The following is a 7,418-nucleotide window of genomic DNA, read 5'->3' on the forward strand; positions in this document are numbered from 1 at the left end:
CTAAACTTCAACGATCTTTACTTGACTTGACTCAGTCATATGCATTATAAAAAATAAAACTAATCAACCTTGGCTCATTAAAACTCTTTTGAGATTGGTTCGAAAAATAAACAAGCAAAACTTAAACACATTTTCAAACTCCTTAAGTTTTCAAGCCAAATTTAAATAACTTATTACTCTAATTGACTCTGCTCATATAGATGCTGGGATTCAGAATTTTAATCTTAAAACAGGTAATGGTCTATCCTCGTATAGGGAGAAAGAGGGGGGAGGGGGAGAGAAATGACGTTTTCAAATATCACTTGACCTTGTTCTGCATTTTCATCATTTTCAGCAGCTTCCACATAACCACAAAAGAGACAAGATAATTTAAACAGTGTTTGTTCTGTGCATGCAATAGAGAAAAACCTTCAAAAAAAAAAAAAAAAAAAAAAAAACAGTGGCTCAAAATGATCTTTCTTAGAAATTGCCACACCTAAATCTCCAGTATTCATATGAGATTCCACACCACCACAAAGATCGCATATAACATAATGAAGGAACTAAGCAAATGTTAATTGCAGAAAGGAAACAACTAAGTTTTAAATTTTTAATGTCACACCTGATACAATATGAGAGTAAACAGTGTCATAAATGGCAAGAAATCAATACAAAATACCGAGCATGGTTCAACCACAGTAACTCATTCTTCCATTGCATCTCCTGCTTCAGTTACTTCCACCATCTGTTTCAACGGTGTATCCTTGTCAACAGAACCTCTGCAATCACAACCAAATGTTATCGTGAGGTTACAAATATTTCCCTACAATCCAAGAAATATATAGACTTGGCCATAGCATCAGACTTATGTTTTCGGCATGAATTGTTGCCCATATATATATATATATATATATACATTTATCCATAGACCATCAAATATTAATTATCCATATTAGAATAAGCAGAAGACAAAAATCACCAGCCTCATAATATTCTAGCATTATAGTTTAAGAAGTGAGTCCAGTACAAGGTCAGTTGGCAGATAAATGCTAAAATGCTCAATAAATAATGTTATTGTGATAACAATCTCAAAATCAAACAAGATAAGCCTTCCTTTTTCTTTTTTTTTTATTTTTTATTTTTCTTTTTAATCTAAGTATAAAAAATAATAGCACAAAGCCCTGAAACAACAAAAAGAAGACAGTTCTAAAAGTTATATGAAGCAAAATTGTAAGTATCAACATGAAGGTAATGTTTAGGACAGAATTACTGACCAGTCTTCTTTGGGAATAAATGGCCTCTTTTGTTGATGTAAGTGCGAGGATTGGGCAACTGGTGGTTTCTCAGGTACTCTGTTTGCCCCTGTACAAGCAAACATTGACAAAAGGAGTTTAGAAAGCCATGCCACGTGAAAAGTATCAAAACTACATGCGGAAAAAGTGAAACCTTTTATTCTTTTCAAGGAATGTCAGTGTGAATCAACAAACCTTGGTTATTACGCAAACATCAACATTGCTTCCACTTCCCAAGTCATTGAATATGCCAGAGCAAATAGCCTCGGTCACCAACTTCACTCCTTCATCCCTCTACAAATACGTATTTTGACACTTGGAATTCTCAAAAGCATATTGATGGATCATGGTCTTACACAGTATTGGGTAAAACTCAACCCGAAAAACTAACTATTGATGTGAGGGTAACCTCATGTTTTATACTACATATTACTTTAGTAGCCAAGCAATGTGGGATTTCACTTCACATATGGAGCTAACATTCTCCACAACTGGTTTTAAGAACTAAAGGCATGCTTGGTTTGCAAAAATGGAACATAACAGGAACGAGATGCAATCATGCCACAAAGCATGGAATAAACGTTTTTGATGCATATATCTTTTTTGTACAAAGAGTGCACCCTTTGGGCACTTTATAATGAATTTACTTATCAAAAATAAATAAATAAAACTTGACAGGAAAAGTAAGGCAGCCATTTATTGGTTTGGTATAAATCTTTGTATTAAAAAATTACAAATTTAAAAAATGAGGTTCTACAAATAATACATGTTACATATATTATAACCCCAAGGCAAGTGGCCGAATGGTAAAGTCTGGAGGATAAAATTCACAGGTCTCGAGTTCGAGTCACCCCTTGGGGCCATTGGAGGTTTGCCTAGTCGTTAACTTCAGGGCCCTCCGGATTAGTCCTGGCTTCTCTTAAAATCAGCAGGTTGGGGATACCTAAGTTATCAAAAAAAAAAAAAAAAAACATATTACATATATTATATATTTTTTTTAATTTTTAATTTTCAATATTAATTCTTTCTGGTAAGTTGTATTAAAAGCTTCCATTACATACTTAATGTTATGTTCATCATATGTAGGCTCCTCGTTTTAGAAAATTTTCAAGATTCACTAACGTGAGCCCCATTTGCAAGAATATTGAACATAAGTTACGCAACTCCTATTAGGACAATTGTTACATATGCTGTTTTAGGATGTGTCTAACCACAAAGTGTTCAAACGTAAGAAATTGCACTTTCAAATTAGAATCCATGCAAGAAATGCTAGTGCTATTTAGAGATAAATACATAACTTTACAAAACATATAATGTGATATAACCTTTTCTTTTTTTTTTTTTTTTTTTTTTTTTGTGTGTGGTAAATATGATATAACTGTACCCTGTGAAGTCAATTACTTTTTACTACTTTATTTTAAATCTTTTAATGCAGTACGATTTTATTATATTTCATATTATGTGTTTGTACAAACCATTAAGACATCTTAGGGTGCAGTGTTATCATATTTTCAGACTCCTTTCCATGGGAATGAAACCCTAATCCCACCTTAAGTTGGGAACAATATTTCCTTAATTCTGGAGTGTTCATCTAGATTTGCAGTTCCATTATCAACATAGCATACCAAATGCTTTAATGGGATTCAAAAAAAGTTTGCATTCTTGAATCTCATTCCTATTCCTATGATACAATGGGACCTAAGGTCGTGTTTGGTTCATGAATTTGATGAGGAAGGAGAAAAAGAAAATGCAATGAAAACCATTACTCCTTATTTGGTTACAATAGAAAACAAGGAAAAGAAATGCAATTAATGTATGAGAGAAATTTTTAGCTCTAATATAATTTCTCATCCCTTTTCATGATTTATTCTCATTTCATCAATATATATATATATACTCCCTATTTTTTTAAGTAGGAATGAAAACACGAAAGAAAACAATATTCCAAAGTAACACAAATTAATCCAAGTTGACTGTATTATATAGACCAATGATAATCTAATAACTCTAAGAAACATGATAAAATTTAACTCTAATATAATTTCTCATCCTTTTTCATGATTTATTCTCATTTCATCAAAAAAAATATATGTATATACATATACTCCCTATTTTTTTTTAAAGTAGGAATGAAAACACGAAGGAAAACAATATTCCCAAGTAACACAAATTAATCCAAGTTGACTGTCTTATATAGACCAATGATAATCTAAGAATTCTAAGAAACATGATAAAATTTAAAATCAATTTAACTTGTACATTCTAAACACTTCTACCAATCAGAATACACCAACTTACAGTTAGCCCTTCACGGTATTTTGATTCAAAAACAGACATGGCAGCAAGGGAACCAGAACCCATAGTAGTAAATGGCAGAGTGTTTGTTGATCAATGTGGGTAGATCTGTGCAATGATTCAATAAACAGTTAGTACCTTAGTATGACACAAAACACGATATCCTTCAGATGCCTAGTAGTAAAAATCACTTACAGTGTGCAAATGTGGTCCAGTCACATCAACTCCACCAAGCACCAAAGCAGCTGAGACATGACCTTGGTAGCTGGTTCAGTCAAAACAATCAAACCTGGAATTCTAATATGCTAACAGAAAGTACTCGCATATCTAAGAACACCAACCTTGAACTATGTATCCTTACCTAAAAAGATGAGACTTCAAAAGGGTAAGGGCTGTCACAACCCTTGATTCCCGACCAGTATGATACCTGTGTAGCTGCAACTGGGAACTGACCACGTCTAGAAAGACAATATTGTCAAAACTTAGCTTATAAAAGGCTGTCTATTGTTGTAATAGCATAACCCTAACTACCAATATTTTGACATAGAACATAAAAATTGAAATTACCTGTCACAGCCTCTGTATCAGCAGCAGTCCCTGCTCCACAGCAATAAATGTTAGGTGCCACAAAGTGGATTTTCTCACAATTCTTATCAGCAACAATGGGCCTTTCCGTAGCTCTTGCGTCCGCTCCAAGGATGACCCCATCCTGAATATGAAATGAAAATATTATTATAGATGGAGAGTATAAGAAGCATCTACACAAACAATCCAGTCCGAAGAATCTATGAAATAAAGAAGAGTGGCATACAAAAACACAATGTTAGTAAGCAAATGTGAAAGTGTCCTAGTGTGGAGATGACAACCTAAAATTTTTGCGTAATGTCAACCTAAATTTTTTGTGAGGGGGAAGAATATGACAACCTAACATTTTTGTGAACCTAAATTACTTTTATTGCGTTGAATTGAGCCTATGTCATTTTTTGTGTAATGTCAACTTTGAACAACTTAAGCACTTGGTTGTATACTTTGTTACAATTTAAAAGTCCTAACCTCCGTCAATTCAAACTATGAATAACTGTTAAACCCATCAAATTCCCTTTCAATTGGTTAGGTTGCACAAAAATCATTCTCTCAAGTGTATACTTTGTTCTCCAACTTCCACCAACTCCACGATCTGGTGATATGCATTTAATTACATCAGTATCATGCCAAACGTAATGATTTTAGAAGTTGGCAATGGTCCAATAAAATTGTTCTAAAATTTCATTACCGAGTAAATAAATATCTACTTCACATGAATGATAAAGTTCTATAAATAACTAAAAAATTCTGGATCACATGAACTGTGGTGTAGATGCCCATGATTCCCACTTATAAGGCATGAATCCCTCATATAGTAGATTCAGTTCACCTCACAGAACTAATGATGATTTGGATTAACAAAACATTATTTAATTACTATAAAATCAACTCAAAGGTTTTGGGAACAAGTTTCACAATTTCCCAATAATCTGCTATGACAACTTAAATCTATTAGATTGTACACCTCGCCACAGTGAAATTCAAATCAAATCAAGCCTGGAAAATAAGTCCGACAATAGTAGTGCCGGTCTTGAGAAAAGACGCAGATTGAAGGCCTTTCTTTATGAGCATTTCATTCCTTCTACAAAGGTCGAAGCTAAACCCACCCTTCATCAGAACATCTACAGCTGCCTTAGACATTTTCGAATGTGCACCACACCAGCCTACTCATACGAAATACATAAACAAATTTATTGATTAGATTAACCTAATTTGCATCACAAATCGCGTAATTGCACTGTTAATACTCCATCATTAGGGAAAATGAAGTTCTTGAAACAAAATAAAACAAGTTTATAGAGAAATTTGCAGTAAAAAAAAAAAACATTGATTTAGGGCTGTTTGAAGCTTGAATTTGGTATGAAGATTAAGAACATATATTTATATATACATATATAACCAAATGAATCTGAAACTCACGGTGATTGAGGATGCGAAGATTGTCGAAGAGATCGATGAATCGAAGAGACGAAGATCTGCGAGAGCGAGAGACGAAGGGCGAAGAATAAAACAGCCAAGTCTTGGGGCTAAAGAAAAGGGTTTTGTGGGCGATTCTAGTAGCGTTAAGATCCTCTGGAGTGTATTCTTTAGACTGATCTCCAAGGGCTGGGATCAAGGCCTTGGTTGGGAACCTTTCATTTTAGTCAAAAAAAATTAAAAGGTATTAAATTAGTTAAAAAGTCAATAATTTATATCAAAAAATCAAATATTATCTTTTCTCTCTATTTTTTGCACATCTTTTCGTAAAAAGTCAAAAAATCATCCCAAACATCCTAATTTTTTTTAACTCATATTTTAGTCAAATAGCCAAAAAGTTACTAAATTAGTCTGTTCCCAAACGAGGCCTAAGTCTCACCGAAACGACGTCGTTTTGTTGAGTAATTTTTTTAAATAAAAAAAAAAATCAGATTTCAGAGGCTTTGGAAGAGAATGTGAAGGAGTTCCCAGAACTTAGTGAGAATGGTTTGGTTGATGAATTCAGGGGCTTTGGAAGAGAAAAGAGGAAGAAGAATAATGCAACAAAGAGAGATTAGCAGAGAAAGAGTGAGTAGGACTTACTTGGATTTTGGTGGATTGGAGATGTTAGATCTGGAATTAGAAGATGGGGTTTGTTGGATGATTCTGGTTCCTTCATTGATGAACAGAGATGGGCTTGTTGTAAGATTAGGTGTGTGAAGTGGAAAATGGGTAAGACTTGGGAGCAAAGGAAGAAAAAAAAGAGAGAGAGAGAGGAGAGAGAGAGAGGAAAACATTTCGACCTGCAATAAACCAGGATGCTCACACGTACCTAACAACAGTGGCGCTAAATCATGCTCTTGCAAAGAGCATATTGAACCTGATTTCAAATTCCAGCAATGACCCTCCATGACCGACGAAGTAGCAGACCCATAGATGGTTTCATCATAAAATTATCTGAAGAGAACCAAAAAACATGAAACTCATCACAAACCATTTGGTTCCTACTCTCTCTCTCAAACTTGTATAATCTATAAAAACCAGAACCATTCTCACTCACTTTCTTAAACACAGTAAGGCACTGTTTGGGAAGAAAAAGTCGGGCTAATTTAGCCACGTCCCGACAAATTAGGCTGTTTTAGCCATGTCCCGACAAAATGGAATTCACGAGTATTTTGAAACCCTTAGTGGTGTAAATTTGCCAAAATGCCCCGAAAACAACCCTCTTCAATCTGAAGGACAATGCCTCATCTAAACCCAACACACACCCTTTGGAAAGTTGAAGAGAAGAACAACCGAGCTATCCCATTCGGAAAGACTAGCGGCGATGAGGGCATCTGACCGACCTTTGCAGAGGTAATCACCACCGGAGTACGCATCCGCGGCGGCGAACAAGAACCAACCCTCTCAAACTCAAACCGATCTATAGGTAATGCTTTATGGCCTATTTGATTTCTCTTTTTCTTCTTCCGATCTGCATAGTATGGGTTCATAACGGCATCGGTTCATGACCGATCTGTTGCTTTACGGTCGTGATTGGGTTGATTACGCTTACATTACACACATTTGGGGCACCGATCTGTCTCTATGAAAAATCTGGGTTTTGGATCTGTTCTTATGTTAGAAATCTGTTCTTTTATCACGGAATGTTAGGGTTACAGCTCACAAATTTGGGACTGATATGTATATATACATATATATATATAATATATCTGTTCTTATTAAAATATCTGTTCTTATTTATGAAAATCAGATCTGTTGATCACAAACTGAAGGCACCGTTGTTCAAACTGAAGGAAAAACAGATCTTAC

The 7,418-nt window shown here is 34.6% G+C and overlaps 1 pseudogene across 1 annotated transcript; it reads right to left on the bottom strand.

Moving 5' to 3' along the window:
- Window positions 1-442: 442 nt before the first annotated feature.
- LOC114259429 (proteasome subunit beta type-7-A-like) lies at window positions 443-5,636 on the bottom strand (annotated as a pseudogene). The gene is made up of 9 exons (XR_014342951.1): window positions 5,571-5,636; window positions 5,148-5,314; window positions 4,134-4,275; window positions 3,928-4,024; window positions 3,762-3,831; window positions 3,570-3,674; window positions 1,467-1,565; window positions 1,254-1,341; window positions 443-758 (listed from the first exon to the last, which is right to left on the bottom strand). The product of XR_014342951.1 is annotated as a proteasome subunit beta type-7-A-like (transcript).
- Between the last annotated feature and the right edge of the window lie 1,782 nt (window positions 5,637-7,418).

This window comes from Camellia sinensis, chromosome 10 (genome assembly GCF_055761805.1).
Source record: "Camellia sinensis isolate YWXY chromosome 10, ASM5576180v1, whole genome shotgun sequence".
Taxonomy (NCBI): domain Eukaryota; kingdom Viridiplantae; phylum Streptophyta; class Magnoliopsida; order Ericales; family Theaceae; genus Camellia; species Camellia sinensis.